Consider the following 21,078-nt stretch of genomic DNA (forward strand, 5'->3'; position numbering starts at 1 on the left):
CCATAATCCACTTGAATTAAGCAACCAAGCAGCCTTTTAAAATATTATTGACAATTTTATTTCTTTGAGAGCAAGTAAAATTAAATTCTTAAAATTCTGGAAAAATTAGTGCAATGCATTTTATACTGAATATTATCTCAATGTTATTTTCTATTTTTAAAAATGGTGTCTTTTAAAGCTTTTCATCTAAAAATTATAAATCGTTGCATATATCATTTTTCTGAACGTAGAAATTTACGTTTAAACTATTATAAGAGTTATAGCATCACGGTTTAAAATAGTTACCTCTGTTGACTATAAATGTGTGCAGATATAATTCATCTAATTGAATACAGGAGCGCGCACTTACCTCTTTGTCTCCGGTGATAAAATAGCGAGGCATGGCTCTGAACGTAGTATAGAAATCGGTTATTTGGACAAAAGTAATATTTAATAAGACAGACATTTTTTTATATAACTAGGCGTTTATTACAGCGCTCATTACAACATTTATCTGTTACCACCGCTAGACCATACGCAGAAATCAAGTAAAACAGCGCAAAGGATGCTCGGTCCAATTATTGTCCAAATTTGAGCTGTTAAACGTATTATGAGTTCGAAGATTTATTTCGGAGAATAAATCAAAGATACCAACAGGGATTTGCAAGCCAACTCGAGCTCTATCTTTGAGAACGACGTGCGTTGTAAGTTTATCTCTTTGTAAACACTTTTCCCATTTATCATTGGTTTCCTAAGCCCACCTTTCGAAGCGCAAGCTTTCCAAGGGTGTAGACAAGCTCTATAAATTCTGAGTTCCTCCCTCCGAAAGGCTATTTATTTAAGCCATTTTGTGGAGGTTTAGAGACAGGAGGGTTATGTGGTGTAGGATATTGGCCGTGATACTGGTTATGGCTCGCGGAGATGATAATAAATCCATGGCACGAGCTCCTGTCGTTCAGATGTCGCCGTTTCTCGGTCAGCTGTCGCCATCCTCCACAAAATGCCTAACCATGGACGTGTCGTAACGACCAACCCTCGGGGAAAAATTGCCGCCCAAGCATTTGGCTAAGTTTTGTATCGACATTGACATTGCTATTTTTTCTTCTTCACTGTGAACGAAACGATGAGAAAAAAAATGGGTAACTTTTTTGCGAGGTAGCTTAGGCTAATGCTACGCTCTCTTCGCGGTTATTTTGTGTTTGCTGTTTTTGTACTTGTACGAGACAAGAAATAATTAAGGAAGACCAAGAGAAGACGAATGATAAAAGCAACTCTCTCCCAAATTTCAATAATGAGTACTTTAAGCTAAAATAAATGTACTAGTATTTTAGCTTATAACAGTCATGTAAGTTTGCCAAGTTTTTACTTATTCCTATGAAGTAAGAGCTTTTAAATGTTTTGATTCGATTGTGCTGAAAAAGTTAAGAAAATATTTATTTTAATATTTTAGTCATAAATTATTTTTAGAAATATAACATACCCCATTTGACTTTTATTAATATAAATGTTGTAATAAAAAGTAAAGGAATGTTGAAATAAAAAGTTATGTTGAAATAAAAAATAAAGGAAGTGTGAGGAATAACATAAACTATGGGTAAGCCATGACCAGAAATTAATTAATTGTTTCTTCAGTTTAACGCTACTACATTTTCGTTTACAAATTTTTAAGATTATGTTTTATTGATTTCTGCATTTACCGATACTTACGTTTTGTTTAGTTATGAAATTTACAAATGATGTTCATAAATAAATGTTAACAAAAAATATTTCATGACAGTAGAAATCAGAAAGAGAAAAATATGATGGGAAAAAATAGATTTGAAAGGAAATGGTAAAAGATTTATTTCGCATCTTAATCTTGTAACTCTGTCTTGCGCGTTGCGTTATATAAAAAAGTGAAACAAAACTCCAAGACTTTTTGTCAGCAGAAGAATCCACAGTGTAAAATCTAACAAAACCTTTGAGTGACTGTATTTTCACGCGCGGGAATTATGACCATTTTAGTTTCTTTTGATGGACTTTAATTTTAAGAAAACATGAAGTTCAAATAAAAATGCATATATAAACTAAGAATACGCAAATCAAATGTTTCTTGAAAATGAAAAGGGACCAATGAGCTGTAATCAGAAAATGAAGTGGTTCAATGCAGATGAAAAGGTTCTCAACGATTTAATAGTTATGGGATGCGTGGCCAAATTTAACCCTTTCGAGTCTAATGGACAATAGGTCCAAGACATTGCCCGTGAATACTGTTGCTAGATTTTATCTCAAATACAGCCGCATTGCAAATATTTTAGTCTTCTCAGTGTGTATGTATACAAATGTAGAACAATTTTCGCCAGTTATGCAGTAACCTAATATTTTACACATTTAAGTGAAGTTGCTGTTTTTGTATTTATAAGTAGTTTTTCCGAACTTCAGTTTTCATAGTTTGTGCCTTTTAGAAAGGATTAACACAAATATATTTTATATATTGTTTGCCCTTATATACATGTGGGGATAAGCTTCTTTTTATAATTAATAATGGGGCAACGCGCTCACCAGTGAGATCACGTGACCATTTTCTCTAAACGAGACGCTATACGGGAATGATGATGAAGGTTAGAGAACCAAACGGAACTCTGAATTCTTTTTACGATGTGATTCCGCTTAATATGATGTTATTCCGTTTTCATGGTGACGGATAGACGTTTTTCCTTCTTATTTCTTTTTATATATTATCTTCGTGTTAATTATGTTCGCGTGTTTCTGTCATTAAATTACTAAATATCACTACCGTTGTCATCAATAGGACTGTTCCTATTGTTTGTAAATACAACTACATCCTACATACATATTGTTATATTCTACCACTGCTCACTTATATTGCTGCCTGAAGCTCGCACAGGGTTGTGGTTACAGTACGTCCCGATGCAAGCGGGATCTTTTATCCCAGGACTCACAGACAGGTTTATTTTTAAATGAGAAATAATGTTATTCCGTTTTCATGATGACATGGATACACGTTTTTCCTTCTTATTTCTTTTTATGTGTTTTCTTCGTGTTAATTATGTTCGCGTGTTTTTGTCATTAAATTACTAAATATCACTACCGTTGTATGTTATTCCGTTTTATGTTAACCGTTGTCTGTTTTATGTTAACCGTTGTATGTTAACCTATATGTTCAAGAGAGCTTGAGCAAAATGGCGGAAGTTAAGAGTTATCAGATGAAGAATGCCGTTTTTACTGCGCTGTCTCCCAGTTCGCCGGATTTAACACTATGCGATATCTTTCTTTAGAAGTTTGTTAAAGACCGAGTTTATGTACTGCCAATGTCCATGTCCCTTGAGGAAATATGTGGCGAGATAAACTATGCATAGCAGACCGTCACGGCGCCATGCTACGCCGAATATGGGAAGAATTTAATTTCCGTGCAGATGTGTGTCGTATTACCAAGGGTGCACATATTGAAGGATTGTGATTAATGCATCAAAACCTTGGACAATTCCCGTTGCTTATTCTGTAAGATTTCCCATACAAAGTAATACATTGATTTATTATTTTTTTAAAACCGCGCCATTCATCTTTAAACATGCCCACCAGCGGCCGAGCGGTAAAGTCGCTGAACACTGGTAGTTCGGTGCGAGGTTCGAATCCCGCGAACGGGCTGGCTGCATGGGCGTTTTCGTGGTTTTCCCCATGTGTAACGTGTATACGAGCCAGTTTCCCTTAGAAAGTCCTCCACGAAGGCATCCCTCCCCTTAGGCAGATAGCCCTCGAGGCTTTGCCATAATCACACACACACACATTTATAAACATTCTGTATATTCAACAGAGAAGGAATTCCCCAAGGGGGGAGAGACTTCTATCCATTCTATGCTTTTCAATGTACACTCTTGCTGAAAAAATAAGCAACAAAGGCAAAACACGGAATAAAACATCAATCAAGGAATTAAAATAACAAAAACGTTTTAATGGATATGCTTGAAATTGATCTAAAAGATAGATGTGGCATTACTAGACCACAAAGCAAACAATAAATCAAAGACATACAAAAACACATATATTACGACCATCACATCGGCAAAGGCCAAATGGGTCAGAAGAATTTCCAATGCGAACATCACGCTAATAACGGGTATGATAGCCTCTAGCTAAAATGCATGACAACGGTGAGGCAAGCTGGCAATAGTATCGTTGATCGCTCATTGTGACTGTAGCTCCCATTCCTGTTGTATTGCATGTAGGAGCTTATGAAGGGTGCCTGGCGGCCCACTGCGACCTGCTGTCTGTCGTCCCAATTTGTCCCACACATGCCCTATGGGATCAGGTCCGGTGATCTAGCAGATGTGAAATTGTTTCACTCTTCAAATAACTTCACACCACTCGACCTCTATGCAAGCGGGCGTTATCATCCTTAAATATCTTCTAGGTACCCATTGCAGAGATAAAGGGGCGTACAAAAGGGTGTAAAATTTCGTTGAAATATCGGACGGCTGTGACGGAATCACCAGGAATCAAATAAATCTCTACGTGCCGCTGTTCGTTGTTGTCCCAGTCTACACAAGTAAGCCTCCTCAAGGTATTGTTGCAAGGTATAGTTGTATGCAAGGTATTTTTGTATCTCAGTTTGAAGTGAATCTGTGTGAAAGATTTTTGTTTCCAATTTAAGTTTAAATTACAGTTTGCTGTTAATCAGTCTCGAATCCATGTGATTTTGTTTTACAATTGTTGAGTAATTTCGTGCTTGAAAGTCTTTAGCAAAACTAACTCGTATCTTTTTTTTTTTTTAATTTTAAATTATAATTAATTTTAAACATTATCAATTCATATGAATTGTATTTCACCGTTGTTCGATTGTTTTATCAAAGAAGTGCATTTCATTAATACGTCAAATATAGCAAATTATCCTCAAATGTGCAACCAAACTAAAGAAATCGAGCATAAGGATATCTTAAGAGGGGGTGTTTTGAGCTCTAAGTGGGAAGAGAATTTTTTCTACTATTTTCTACTAAATCTACTGTTTTTCTTTTCGACTCAACTTCCCCAACTAGTGGACATCACCATTATTAGATAATTTGCAATCTGTATGAAACACACAAAGCTAAATACAATTTATGCATTAAGAAGAAAGTAATTTGGCAAAATTAATTTCTTTCTATTGCGCTTTTGTGCATTTAATTTAGAAAAACTGCAGTTAAAATACTGAAATAGATTCATCCAAAATATCAAAAATTAATGTTACTCTTTAGCTTCAAGAATGTTATATAATAAAATGGGTTACAGCCGAAAACATCACGAACGAAAACGTCGCGGAGAAAACAACGCAAGACTATTACGTCGTGGTACAAAACATCATAGGAGAAAGAAAAGCAAACAGAAAACAACGCAGTTCTAAAACATCGTGGTACAAAATATCATGGTCGAAAATAAAGCCGTTCAAAAACTGCGCAGTTTGAAAGCTTCGCCCTCGAAACTATCACGGTAAGAAATAAAGCACCTACAAATCATCGCATGACGATAACATCGCACACATGCATTTTTGAAATCTCATACTGACATATTATTAAGATACACTAACACGCCTAACAAATATTAACTTAGAAGTCAAACAACAAAAATCAGCGTTATATTTTCAAATTTTCACAGGACTAGTTTCGATGGTTTTACCGAACCATCATTCTCAGCTGCAATAGATTAATTTAGAAGTCAAACAACAAAAATCAGCGCTATATTTTCAAATTTTCACAGGACTAGTTTCGATGGTTTTACCGAATCATCATCCTCAGCTGCAAAAGCAGCTTTTGAATTGACATATTATGTTACTGACTTTTGTCATAACTAACAAATCGACATCCAAACAATTGATTGCAAGCTATACATAAGAATGTTAATGACACTTAAGAATTTAAGAAAACCAAACAAACTATAAGTTTCACTAAAACAATATCAGATTAACAAACGTAAAAGAAAATAATTTGAAAATTAACTAAGCAATTTTTATAGAGGTAACCTCATTCAGTTATTTATCTTCTTTTTCTAAGCATTTTTAGATTGCATTTTTCATAAAAAATTATCAGTAAGACTTTATAACAAAAGGTTAATTTATTAATATCCTTTGTTAATGAACTGTGTAAATTTAAAATTGCATTAACTTTTAGAAGTTGCATTAATTTTCTACTCATTTTCAGTTTTCAAATGCTTAAGATTCTTTTCTATTTTTTCAGCAAAAATTTATTAGTTCCTTCAAAAATGTGAAATATAGAAGTAAAAGAATTACTCTTTCCTTCTTGCGCTCCCAAATCATTATGCGAAAATGCATTTACAACTTTTAAAACTTAAAAACGCATATATGCTATGTTGTCGTCGTGCGATGGTTTGTAGGTACTTTATTTTTTACAACGGTATTTTCAACGACGAAGTTTTTAAACTGTGAAGTTTTTGAACCGCTTTATTTTCAACCACGATGTTTTAGAACTGCGATGTTTTCTGTTTGCTTTTTTTGTTTCCCATGATGTACCATGACGTTTTCGCCATGCATTGTTTTCTTCGCGACGTTTTCGTCCGCGATGTTTTCGGTGGACATCAATAAAACGCTAAATACCTCTTGAAGTAGTATGCTACTTAATATACCTCTTAATTATCAGTATGCTCTCTAAACCCATGGTCAGCATCCTCACAGTATATTTTGTATTAATATATTTGTACGCACACCACATTTTTGTATTAATATATCTGTTACATATTAGCATATTAGCTTCAATACATCAGCAGTAATAAATCTATTTTTCAGCATTTAACTTTCAATTAATGTCTTACGAAAACCACCTAACTTTCAGTTAATTTCAAGTTATTGATTTCAGATTACTTTTCTTTCACCTTGCCTTCTAACTATACTCTCCAAACTCCTTATTTGTATCCTCTGAGATGCTTTCTGCATTAAATTTACCCACTGAATCTTTGCAAATTAACTAAATACCTCAGTTTTTGTGAATATTAAGATAATCTTAGCTGCAGTAAAATCTGACCTTGCAACAAACCGAAAAGGTAGCTTTAGTATATAAGGTTAGCTCAAACTCTAAAAATTGGAATTATCAAAGTAAATGCTTTGATTGATTTCAAGTTTTAATTTTTCCATTAAGAATATAGTAATTGCCTAAATTTAAACTAGCATCACCTAAATCTATGTGGACTGCAGGTTGTACACCTTTGTGACTGCAAACTTTGTGATAAATTATAACAAAACTAATATTTAGAAAAAGTCGCATATTTGGAATACTTAATAAATTGGTTCATAACATTATAATGATGCAAAAGCAAGTATAAAATTTGTTTGTATGTTTGATATATTATATACTAACAGTTTACTACCGAGGTATTCCTAGATGGTCTTTAAACTTAAAACGAGTTTATCTCTTGAACACATTTTTTTAAAATTTCTTTCTCAGTGTCGTTTTAAGAAGGTGAATTTGACTGCTAAATGATTAAATCGATTTACCTTTCTTGGAAACATAGTAGTGTACACAAATGTTTGGCAAAAAACCTAAATCAAACTTAGTAATTCCTTCCTTGGTACACGATATGCAAGTCACATAAGCCCTCTGAGGTTACTGTGGCAGAAAGTAGAAATTTCAGTGTATGCAATATGCATGCTTTATTTAATATATTTTACCTAAGACGGCAGTTATATATTCCTTGATGCTTAGAAGACAAACAAATATACTTTCACGGCTGAAAATGCCTTTTTAAGCCCTCTTGACCTGAAACAATGTTTGCTTACAGCTTCTGTTTTTGCTTAAACGTCAAAAACACCTTCGTCTTAGACACACTTGTTTTAAAACTTGATTTATAAAGTGTAGATTTACGCCATCCATACCTAATTCCACGCTATAAACAGTGAATATACCGTGCAATAAAAAACGGTTTTTCTTCACAGTTTTCTTCATCTCCTTTCATCTCTTTATGTAATTATTAGCATTCAATTTCTTTGTGGCGATTATTTTGAAAAACGTAACTATTAAAATAGTGTGTCGGTCAGTGCTTTATTCATGATTGCTTGAGACTATTTTCGTTATCCAAAAAAAGCGGATAAGCTTAGCCTTCTTTGCCTAGATTCACTAAGCAAACTTCTTAAAATCCAATACCTGAGCTATCTGATCCATGATTAACACGTCATTTATAGTGTAAAAAGCTAAAATGATAATCATGTAGGAATTAATCCGGCAGTTATTGAAATATACTCAACTTTATGCTTTCCTCTAAGCCAACAGAAGACTTTTGAGATATTTTAATATTTTGATCGATTTTCAGTGAGCATTCTAAATTTATGAACAATTCAATTTTCTTTCTTTTTCTTCTTCTAAATATAAGGTACTCTTCTAGAAAGGAACAGTAAATCCGTGTATTACTTCTCTAAGTAAGCGGATTTTTTTTTTTTTTTTTTTTTTTTTTTTTTGTTTTTTTTTGTTTTTGTTGGTGTTTTCCGTCAGATACAGTATGTATTTATTAGCAGATATTATCAGATACAGTATGTATTTAACTGTTTAATTAACCTAATAAGTTGGTTTCCTGCATTGTGATGATTTCCTAAATAGCAAACGTCCATCACGGAAGTTATTGAAAAAAGTCTTGCATTAATTTATGAGCACATTGTTATTTCAAATATAATTTAAATCGTTACTCTAAACTTAAAACTAGCTACAAATTCAAAATTAATAATTAAATTAAAAGTCATTATTAGCTTCCCTGAATTTTAATTATGAAAGCAAATGTTTATTGGTTACTATTGCTTAAGACTTCTTTGAATGAGAATAAAAGGCTTTGATTTTTTTAAACAAAGAGAAGACATACATACATACTCTTCCTGTGTTTACAACAAGAAGTATTTGGAGTTTAAAATTGAAATTTATATTTATATGCTCATTTAAGTATAAAATTTCCGTTCTTTAAACATATCTCCCCTTTTCCCATGTGAAAAAGGAAGCAAAGCATTAATGCCATTTTAAAGATAGTTTTAGTAAAACCTTGTTCATCCAAAGAATCATTAATAAAAATTTCTGCATAGGAAAGTTTAATTATGAGCACGCATCTCACTACATATTCAAAACTTGCTTTTATCTTTTTTTAAATTAAACATTATTGAATTCTACATTTGGTTACTGTCGTACATTTTATCATAAAAACATTTTGACCATTCTTTTGAATTTATCCTTAAAATAAATTTCTCATTTATCTTCGTTTAACATTAAAACAATTTCTCTAAATAAATGTATAATTTCCAGCTTCTTTATTTATACACTTCAATGCTAATAAATAAATAAAATTTTTAATCATACAGCTTCAAATAGCTGTTATTCCATTGTTGCGAAAATGTATATTTTAATTAAAATGATACAATGATTAAGAATTTTATTATAATTTTTCCTTTGTGCAAATCCACGATGTTCGGTTAGAAATTAATTCTTCTCAGGATTTTTTTACAGTTTTAATTTACAATTGTACTACGTTTGTGCAAAACCGTAGACACGTAAAAATTATACTTTTAATGTTATTACTTTTATTTATTTCAGTTTAATAAAAATAACACCTATGATACAAGCAAATGCATGGTAATACTACTAGTTATTTGAACTTTCCTTGAGATTAATATTTTTAATGTATGATACAGTATTAAAGTGTTTCTAGAATAGGACATAAGAAACAAAGCTAGATGAACCACATATTTTTTATACTTCAACATAAATAACAAAGCATTTTCTCAGCATCTCTGTAAAACTCTTAATTTTTAGGAAATAAACCTTCACCATATTATACAAATTGATTATCAACAACATTCATAACCTTATTATCACATACAAAATGGATCCTGCGAAGACGTTACTTCAGCTTTTTAAACAAAATGTCGCTTGTGATCCGGCAAACATGCGCAGTGAGGTAACAGATGGAATCGTACAGAAATTGTAACAAACGTTGCCTTAGTAGAGGTGTGTGGCAGATGCATTTTCATGTTGGTAGCACTCATCAGCATTTCCCACTGAATGTAATCAATCACAAATAATTCTTTAGCATTTAACAAAACGATAGCTGTAGCATTGGTGTTGTGTAGAGAATTTGTCTGATAACGGTATAAAAACTAGGTGAATGATTTTCTGATTTATAGAAATTTTAATTTTATTTGATTCTGAATTATTTATTTTAAGGCTTTAATTTTGGGGAAAAACAGATGCTTCTGGGAATATTATTTAGTTTAAAAGAATATTATTTATTTTCCTCTATTTGCAAATCTTGTACAAACTTTGATTCATTGTGAAAGAAGCAGGGAAAGGGAGGCAATTTTTGCCAAGTCATGATTTCGCGCGCTTTGTCCTTTAGAATGTTCTAGAAGGATTTTTCATTGTGTAGTTGACCTTAAGAGAGGAAGTACGTGACAAAAAGGTCAAAGGTTGCTACTTGTCTTTCAATGTAAGTCATTCAGGTTTTTGACGATTGAGGGTCCGGTTGTTGGCTAAGTGAAGAAGGGCGCCCATGCGCGATCACCCTTATTTCCGCATTCTGGAGTTGAAAACGCAAATTTTGCCAAAATTAAGGGGGCGATAAGTGAAGCCATAGTGGGAGCCCGCGTTTGTGAAGGAGACGAAGGAAATTCGAGTTGGATTCACTCTCTTACTGACTGGCTTGTGGAACTTACTTTGGACGTTACTCGTGAAGCTTGCTCTTGGGATGAGCAAGAACAGGCGAGCCGTAATTGCCTAGAAAAACGTTTCTGGCCGGGAGCTGCAAACTTGCTCTCTTGCCGCGTTCTGTTAAAAAGGCGAAATTTGAACCAGCTACCTGCGTGTTGACTTAAGACTTTCAAGACCAAGCGGATAGCAGTGCTCCTGTTTCTGTTTTACAGACTTAAAAAAATGCTTCGTCATTATGAACCAGCTACCTGCGTGTTGACTTAAGACTTTCAAGACCAAGCGGATAGCAGTGCTCCTGTTTCTGTTTTACAGACTTAAAATATGCTTCGTCATTATGAAAACCAGTTACCTGCGTGTTGACTTAAGACTTTCAAGACCAAAGCGGATAGCCGTGCTGGGCAGCAGTGCTCCTGTTTCTGTTCTACAGAGGTAAAATAATGTCGACATTATGAGAACCAGTGTAAAGATGAGCCCCGCCGACGTCAACGCTTATTAGGATACGAGTCCTCCACTTCAAGATGTCCACCCAAGTTAAGTTCTATTTTTTTGTGTTTGAACTTTAAGTAAGTTTTCAATAACTTTTCTTAGAATGTAAAAACAACGTCGAATCTTAAATTAATTCTCAGGCCTTAAATTGTTTCCCTTTCCCCTTTTAAATTACCAGACAAACCTTAAGTTTTTTTTTATATGAATTTAAATGAAAAAAAAAGGGTAAATGACAAATTGATGACTTCTCCTTAGACTCTCAGATGAGGTTAAGATTTTTTTTATTGTGATGTAATTGAATAAACTGATATTTAATCTGGAAACCTATTACAGTATGTTTTCTTTATATATTTAATATGTTTTTCCTATATATCTTGTATATGTTTTTCTGATGTTTTCGATCCTCTCACGGCGCGGTCCCGGGATGCATTTTTTTCACAACGCAAAAATGCTTTACCGTTTCACTATACGATCACTAAAAGTTTGGGTAATTAGCAAAAATTCTTAAGAGTTTAGTTTCCTCCCTAAGAGGAAGTAGAAACCTTTCACGGCAAGTAGGTTCATATTTAACATTTAACATATAGGAATTATATAACATTGGCTAATGATACTGACGCACAAAACTTCCTGCTCTCAGAGGAAATGACATGTTTCCTGGTTATGTTCTGTTGTTCCCTCTCAAAGTGTTCATGTTTATTAAAGTAGCCACATAGCTCTGAACTCTCAAAATGAATCCCTAATCTTCACACAGTCTTGTACTCCAGTAAAATTCTCCGTACGCAATTAGCTGAGACTTTTTTATCATAAGGTGCTTTCTTAAAATTGACTTTACGTTACTGAGCCCGCAGTCTCTGCTCCATACGTAGTAGTCAATCATCTCTTCGAAATCACTATATTTTCCACTTTGGCAATCATTTCCGCAGTTATAGATAGATGTAAATGGGTTATAGCTGCGTGCATCATCCTCATAAGAAGTTCTTCTATCGTGTAATTCAGCTGTCCGAATGGGCTACTACTCAGTAAGTTGGAACATGGTATTATCAAACAAATACTTATGAATTTCCTATGCCCACATCTGCTTCATTGATCATAACACAAAATTCAATATCCTCAATCTTAAAAGTTTGTTTTAACATTATTCAGATTTCGGCAAATCTAAGAAATTCAGACTTTGGAAACTCTAAGATAAAATATCAAGCTAAGTATGTAAAATTTGTTAGCACGTCTTTTACAAAATTACGTAGCTCTGTATAAAAAACAGATCTAGATCTAAAACTTCTCTTTTATACTCGCCAATTTTATCGAACAATTTTATCGAAGTCATATAGATTTACGCTTTGCACCAAAAATAGGGGGGCAACAGTTTTGTATATCCCTTTCTACTGGGCCGATTTACGAAACTTAACTTGCTTTTCTCAAGTCTCAAAAGCGGGGCTAGGACATATATTAGATTTATATATAGCACTGTTCTAACATAGATATTCTATCACAAAATCGGACTTTTTCTAAAATAACGTACATATTTCTTCCATATTTCGATTCTACGACTCAAATTATGTCAAAATGCCAAGTTTTGTAAAATTCTCACAAGTATAAAAAATTAGCTCTCAAAATTTTAGATCCTCGGTGTCAGTTGAATTTGATATATATTTATTAATATCCCTTTTTTATAACTTACTTGATTCTTTCCTTCACAATTCTAAATTTAGATTCAATCCAAATAAAATTCATAGATATTTTCCCATTTATTTTTTTAATTTGTATTTTTTAGTAATTTTTCTAATTTTTTTAGAAACACTTTTGACTTATAATCTATTAAATGTTTACCATGAGCTTAAAGTAGATATAGTTTTAGGCATACGTGCAAACAATTAGAGTTTTTGTTCAAAATTTCCAACGATATATGTGAATTTATACGTTGTCGCGTTTTGAAACCTGGCATATTAGTTATATGCGATAATAACGCAAAATGTGCTTTATGCACTTCGTTAAAATAATTTGAAAGAATGAAAGATGCATCTTTTTTCTTCCTTTCTGTACAATTAAAAAAGGGAAAGGAAAATAGGTTATTATAAATTAATAATTTCGCCAAGTGAATTATTCTCGGCGCAAACTGAAAAAGGGCGTTAAATTTTAAATTCATCCTCACGTTTCTCACCATTTTTGAAAAATGTAATATTTAGGTCATAAAATCAAAATATCAAGAAATCAAATAGGTATGTCCTTTCAGAAAAAGTTCCAATGTGTCAAAATTTCTACGTTAGAACAATGTTATATATAAATCTAATATATATCCTAAGTTACGTTTTCGAGACATGAAAAATGCAAACTAAATTAAGTATAACGAGAGTTATATAAAACTGACCCATTTTTTTGTGCAGAGTGCACCTCAAATACTAATAGTCTTTATCAATTAATTTTATTACTTGTTTCATAGGTTATAGACACTGTTCATGTTTAGCAGTTTAAAGTTTCTAAGCCCAAGGATTTAGAATATGAAGAATAGCTGAGTGAATTTCGATATCCTTGTTATCAGACCAACAATTAATACAAGAATAGAAAAACTTCGTATATTGTGATTCCATATATCTTTGATATATAAAATATAAATCTTCTTTGCCACACACCTAAAAAATGTCTTTCTCCTTTCCCTGCTATTTACTTATTCTAGCAGAAGAATATTCCTTTAAGAGACACCGCGATTAAACTTATATTGCCAGTATGTAACTTTGGAATATTTGAATAAAAATCAATTTCTAGAAGCATTTTCCGCAGCCTGTTTCTTTCATCAGCTATATATCGTACTAAGGCTACTCTGAAAACAAATCATTTTCAGAACATTAGCTACAGATATATTATGTTACATGATGCTTCTTCTGAAGAAATTTCTCTACCGTAAGTTACTCAAATGCTATGCTATTCCCCAACTCGAACGTTACACAAAGGAAAAGGCAAAAACTCAGAACTTCGAACAGAAATAAAGAAATAAGAGATGCTTGGGGCTAGTAGTAACAATTTTTGGGAAAATGTTTACATATTTTTAATGTATTTACAATTAATTGATTATAGCTGCTTTTTATACCATAACTATCCATTCATCATCCGCACAAAAAAAATCGGCAGTTTTTTTTTTCAAAAACCTTTTTTCAAAACTATTCGTCTGTTACAATTTCTAGGAGCCTGGGCGAATAGTAACAATAAAAACGAAACCATTTCAAAATATTTTTTCATCATCTTTATTACTAAGGTATAAAAAATATTTAGTAATTATTACTTAATATGGTGACAAAGAGTGTGATATCAAGTAATTTGTAATAAAATAAATATAAAATTATTTAACCAATTAACATAAAAGTCAGTCTTCACCAGAATTGCAATTAACATAAAGAAATGGTAAATGGTAGATTGTTTCCCTAACGCATTTAACGTGCTCACACATTTTTCAAATTAAGCATGGCACATAAACTTCTTCATCAGAGTTGCTGTAGGCATATCCGAAAGTTCCCCCAGGGATGATGTCCTCAAATGTCCCTTGTGCGAAAATATGACGTAAACGCCGTGACTGAAATTCAAGATTTTCGAATTACCGGATCGATTTGCTGACCATCGCAATACAAAAGCAAATGGATTGAATATAATAATTTCTTTTGAGGAAGAGTTATTGAAAATAGCTAGTCTTTATAGTTGTGTGATAACATTGTAGGGTTCCTTACTCCTTTTGTCTAAGATTAACGTCGAAGAACCTAATGAACTATATAGCGACTCACCGCTCAGTTCAAACAACAAAAGAAGTAGATTCGAGAGGGGTTAAAAACCCTTTTATTCACTCACATAAGAATAACAGTCGGCCCCATCTTACAGGAAGTCTCTACTCGGGCTTTAACTCAGAATAAGAAATAAGAAACTAAACTATAATTAACTAAAGGAAACAGCCGAAGCTTAACACAAGTATCTAAAGTAGTTGGTCCTTAAATTAAACTAGCCGGTGTATATCAGTAGACACGTAATATACGGCCGAGCATAACAGCTTCAAGAATGACTTCTCGAAGCTGTTACAACAAGAGCCGAAGGCAAAACACGCGCTACTAAGGATTCCTAGCACTCTCTATCGAAGTTAATTGAACCTTCCTTAAATACTTCTTCAAACTCATTTGCATTCAACACGATTCTAAAAACTCGTTTTGGTAGAGAGTTGTAAGTGGAAATAAGAATTGCTAGGAAAGGGCTTTAAAATTAAAATAACTGTTATAAAATTAATACAGACCTTACAATATTTTACATATTAATACATATTGGCCTTACGGTATATATTAGATACATAAATTCTTATAAGTAGTTTGTAAATAACACTTGCATGCTAACTGTTTGAACGTACAGGAAAATCATACAAGTTTCTGGCGTAGATTATAATTAGTATTATTACTTGTTGCACGTCGTGTGGAATTTCAGTACACAGAATATAAGACGTTGCATGCGTATTTTAATTGCTTGATATTACTTATTATTATATTATTACTTTAAGGCTTTCATAAGAAGTGTTTAGTTTTTCATGTAAGTCAATTTAGGAGACATTTTTGAAACTGACCACTCAATCTGTTATTTGACGATTCCAAAGACATGCAAATGAAAGATCCCTTTATCAGCGTTATTCTTAATATTTTTGCAGTTTAATAATATTAAATATGAGGTACTTAGTAATAATTTGTTTTCTAAAATATATACGAACTTGCAGAATTTAATGTTACCAATATTTTTTGTTTCTTCTCAGTACTATAATATTTAAATTTACATCACTTTTTACAATTTATTTTTGTCTTTACATCCAAGAAAAATCGTTAAAATGATAGCACGAAATGACGTTGAGTCTCTAATGAGTGGGAACAAATTGTTATGTTTGAAACCGTGGACCCTAATATGGGTTTCCTGCCTTTTCTAGGTGAAAAATGAGATTTTTCAAAACGAAACTACTGTTTTTGTACTTCAAATGAGCTTAGAAATATTTCTTCCTCGCAATGATAATTTTTATTAATGCTGCTATCAGATGTGATGATGAATGTTCCAAGAGTAAGTTAATATTTAAAAGATCTACTAAAACTTAATTTGCTTTTCGCAGCTGGTTTTTAAAGAAACATATAATACTAATAAATGTTTTGTAATAATCTAATATATTGGAATTTCAAAAGAATGTTTTATGTGGATATTTTTTACTTTAAATTTGTAAGTATTCAAAACAGCATTAAGTGCTGTTCGGTTATTTAAAAAATGTGATGGAATCCGCTAACCTAACCTACCTTTAGATGCAGTCACAACAGGTAATAAGTTTTTTAAAAACTTAAATTCATAGGATTAGAAACCAGCGAAATTTAACTTAAAGTAGTGTTTTAGATTCCGAGAATTATACTCCTGATTTGGAAAATACCACACAGCTTTCCAAACAGATGTTTTAGAAAATGCACGTGATGCACTTCTCTTTCGCTGTGTTGTGGTATATTCAGTTCTCATGTTAGTTACTATTTAGTTTGAATTTTTTTTTTGGATGGTTAACTAACGTAAACACTGTTGTTGGTTCACTCTTTTAATATGCAGGATCTGTCAGAAAAAAATGCCTACACACTTTATTTACTTATTGGTTTCGAAGGTGAATCAAATTATCATTACAATATGCAGTATGATGTTTGCTCAACACATATCGGTAGCCTCATGACTGTAATATATGACGTATGATGTACGATAGTGAATCAGAATCGCCTTGAGGGAATTTGAAGGACGTCGTGTAGCATAGGAAATCGATTATGTTGGAGAACCTCTGTCAAGAAATTACAGCGTCATATGCAAGCAAACCCCGAGGACACATTGACAACTGTTGTGCAAGCAACCCCTCGCCATTTTGCTATATGTCTGGCGCTTATCACCACTAATTTGATACTTTGAACACTCTAAGTAACTGCACAGGAGAGGAAATATTGTATTAAGCCTAAAATATGGTATTATTATTATTATTATTGTAAGGGCACAGTCCCGATCCTCCAGCCGGCACAAGCCGGCCGTACGATCAAAAAATGTGACTGGTCAGAAAAAAACAAATATAAGATAAAACACATAAAGTCCAAAATCTGATTGGTATATCTATGGTATGTATTATAAGATATTTCTGCCGCCTTCTTAGAGAGCCTTCGTAGTGTAGTGATCTGCACGCTCAGCGCGTAATTGAGAGGTCCACGGTTCGATTCCCGGCGAAGACGTTGCATACTGTTCATCTTGCCTGCTTCCAAAAAATACCTAATGTCTCTACAATATGATTATACTAACCTATAACTAAGTTCGGTACTAATACACAATAAGGAATTTTCTTTCATTAAAGCCTAAGCACATTTTTGACGGACCATATATTTATGAAAAAACTCTCTATTTATGAAACTCTGTTTATGAAAATATGACCATTTCATTTTAAATTCCTTTCTATTCATTAAAATCAATTTTAATAACAAGCTCTTTATAAAATCTCCACTGTTTACAGGAAACCTTTGTTACTGTTTACAAATTCAAATTTAGTTCTCAGTTACAAACAAAGTATTAGTGGTTAAATATATCATGCCTTAATTGCGATAAAGGAAATTCTCAGCTTTATGATCGGTGGTTTGAAAAATGACAAGTGTTGAACCATATGAAGAATATAATTTTTTTCCGAACGGCGAGAACTATTTTTTTTTCAACATTAGCCACTCCTAAGGCAGGAAGAAGTGGCCATTTTATTGTGGAGGCACCTAATAGACGGCCACTGTTACCTCCTATGGAGGGACGGACAGTTGCAATCATGGCTTCTCCGGGATTCGAAGCCGGGCACTTCGGTATCGTAGTCGGCTCCGCTAACCACTATATTATCTGGGCGGCCACATTAAGAATATGTATTGCCTCCTATACGAACTCTGTGTCAGAAAAACGGCACTTAGTGTAAGAGAAAACAGTGATAAAATTTATCGGAAAGTAGCGTGAGGACATTTCAATAGTAGTTTACGAATCTTCCAAGTAGAGATTTCTTTTATACGATTCTTCAGTCTCCGAAAGACCATCATTTATTGATAAAGTACCTCTTCAAGAAGTAGTTGAAGAAAATTCTCACAGACATTGAACGAAATCGCACAAATACCAAATTTATCAAGCACAACAATTCTGTCTCACCAGCGTAAGATGGTGAAGACAGAAATTGCTAGATGATATGTCCTAGAGCTTTTATTTGCGCAGGTAAAATGTGAGCAACTAAAAGTTCCTTTCTTTGTAGTTAAACTTTGCAAGATAATGTCATTTTAGGAATGGACTTCCTGAGGTCAGCAGAAACAAGAATAAATTTTCAAGAGGCCATCATCACGAGGGACATGGTGAAGAAAACATCTGAGAAAGTTAAGCCTCCAGCGCTGAAGTTAAATAACCTGACTCAGGGCGAAAAAGAAAAATATCCAAGAATTCATAAGGAACTTTGCATATTTATTTAGTCACCAACATGTTCTGATTTACGTGATAAACCACTTTGTCGATATGGGGAATAATTTACCCTGTAGCGTATAGCTCTACATGTACGATAAAGTACAGAGATCATAATTGAAGAGCACGTCAGAGAAATGCTAAAAAATTTTTAAAATGCCTTCTAGCAGTCCGTTCGCAAGCCTAGTTGTATTATGGCGAAGAAGAATAATTTATCTCCTACGAAAAGTAAAGCATGGCGTTTTGCCATTGATTATAGAAAATTAAATAATATTACAAAATATTTGGTGTACCTGTTACCGGTAATCAGATAACTAAGTTCCACAAGATATATGAAAACGCTAGATCTTACCTCTGGCTATTTTCAAATCAGTTTGAAACCGGCTGTTAATAAGACGGCGTTAATCACAAAATCTGGCGTTTACACATTTTTGCATATGCGATTCAGTTTATGTGGTGTCCCTGCTGCTTTTCAACGAGGAATGAGCTAATTCTTCGGCCAGTTCTCGGAAAATCTACATTCATTTATCTAGATCACATAATCATTACGAGTAATACGATAAAGCACATAAAGCATCTGACGGAAGTCTTTACACTTTTCTAAGATGCTGGTTTAAAAGCGAATCCTAACAAATGTAAATTCGCGGCAAAGGAATTAAAATATTCCGGGTATAAAATCTCCGCTAAAGGTATCGAAACCAAAGATTGCTCATATTACAGATCCTTTATCAAAAACTTTGCTTATACAGTTAAGCCTCTCTTAACACTAAAAAAACAAAAAAAGCAAAATTTTGTTGATCCGCGGAAGCCAATACTGCGTTTGAACAGTTAAAAGCAGCATTAATTTCAGCACCAGTGCTAAAGGTTCCTGACCCAGAAGGTCAGCTTGAAATATCTGTACATGCATCAGACTTTGCCGTAGGAGCCGTATTATCCCAAGAGGCGCAGCCAGTAGCTTTCCTCAGTAAAACGTTGAACCCAACCCAAAAGAATTACATGGCGACAAATCGTGAAACACTAGCCGTCTTACAGGCCGTACAAAAATTCCGTATATACTTCGGAAAGAAACCCGTAACAGTCTACACTGACCATGATGTTATTCTTAGTCTTTACTCAGGTAAACACTTGTCACCTAGATTTATACAGTGGGCATCGAAACTGCAGGAATATAATTTAGTGTCGAAATATTTATCTGGTAAACAAAATATTGTCGCTAATGCTCTTTCTCGCATTAGATTAGATGAACAGGGAATCAAATTAAATGCACAATATTAACTTTAAAAAATTTAGATTCTCAAGGTACCATTATCGCTGAACTAAAAACGGATCCAGAATTTAAAAAAAAAATTATGCGTATCTACAGGATACAGATAACTATCGGCATCCAGATTTAACAGATATTAGAAACAGAGGCGCCCATTATAAAATTATCGCTAGTCTCTTATTTTATTTAAAAGTTACTCATGAAAATAATGAGCTAAAGGCTGTCATTCCAACGAGTTTGAGACTTAGTGTCTTGCATGAGTTACATAATGCACCGATTTCCGGTCATCTCGGTATTAGAAAGACAATTAAATGTGTACGAGGGGCGGTGTTATTTGCAAAATTACAAGAAATTGTTAAAGAATATGTCATGTCCTGCCATATGTGCCAAATAGTTAATGGTATTAATTGCCGGCCGGCCGGATACTTAAATAGCATTAAGGCTGCTTTCTGGTGGTGGTGAATTGGGAGCATCAAGTGAGTGCATATATTCATTCTAGTTTAAAATAAGAAGGTTATCTTAAACCTTCTTCTGCAGTAATGTTTCTTCAAGGCATAGCGAAAATTCGCTACTTCGTCTTCTATCTAGAGTCTAAGTTGTACGCTACCAAAGAACACCCATAGACTCTATAATTCAACCCCAGATTATAAAACCGCTTCTGTAGGAACGGAATCTTTCATGAACAAGAGAAGGCACGTTACGAATTCTTCCCTCTCTTCAGATAAAAACATATTCAGAGCTGCCGTTCAAAAATATACATAGTCCCTGTTTGCTTGACTGCGTTGAACCTGACAAGAACATCACCTAAACGAGCTGTTGTGGAAAAGGAAGTCAGTGGGACATAAACCGTAGGTATTGTCCTCCCACCTCGTATAATTTCAGGCAGCAGTAGAACAATGGCTTCAAGTTCTTGTAGCAGCTTGAAGGTCCTAAATCTAATTTTCTTGTAAACGCTTCACGGTTTCTTTGAGCCGGCAATGATTGTCTTCAAATACAGCTGATGCTATTGGCCGTCTTTGACCAGGCTGTCTACTAACTGATTCACTAAAAGTGGTGCCAATTCCTTGATATGAGACTTGATATGAGGAATATTTAGATCTTAGACAACACCTATTTGTGTTTCTCATCCTCGTTTTGACCAATGAAGCGCAAATTTTGCCTTTCATTTTAACTTTGCATTTGATTAATAACTAATGAATAATGATCACA

This window comes from Stegodyphus dumicola, chromosome X1 (genome assembly GCF_044657685.1).
Source record: "Stegodyphus dumicola isolate Sdum_Otavi_A_Nest chromosome X1, ASM4465768v1".
Classification (NCBI taxonomy): domain Eukaryota; kingdom Metazoa; phylum Arthropoda; class Arachnida; order Araneae; family Eresidae; genus Stegodyphus; species Stegodyphus dumicola.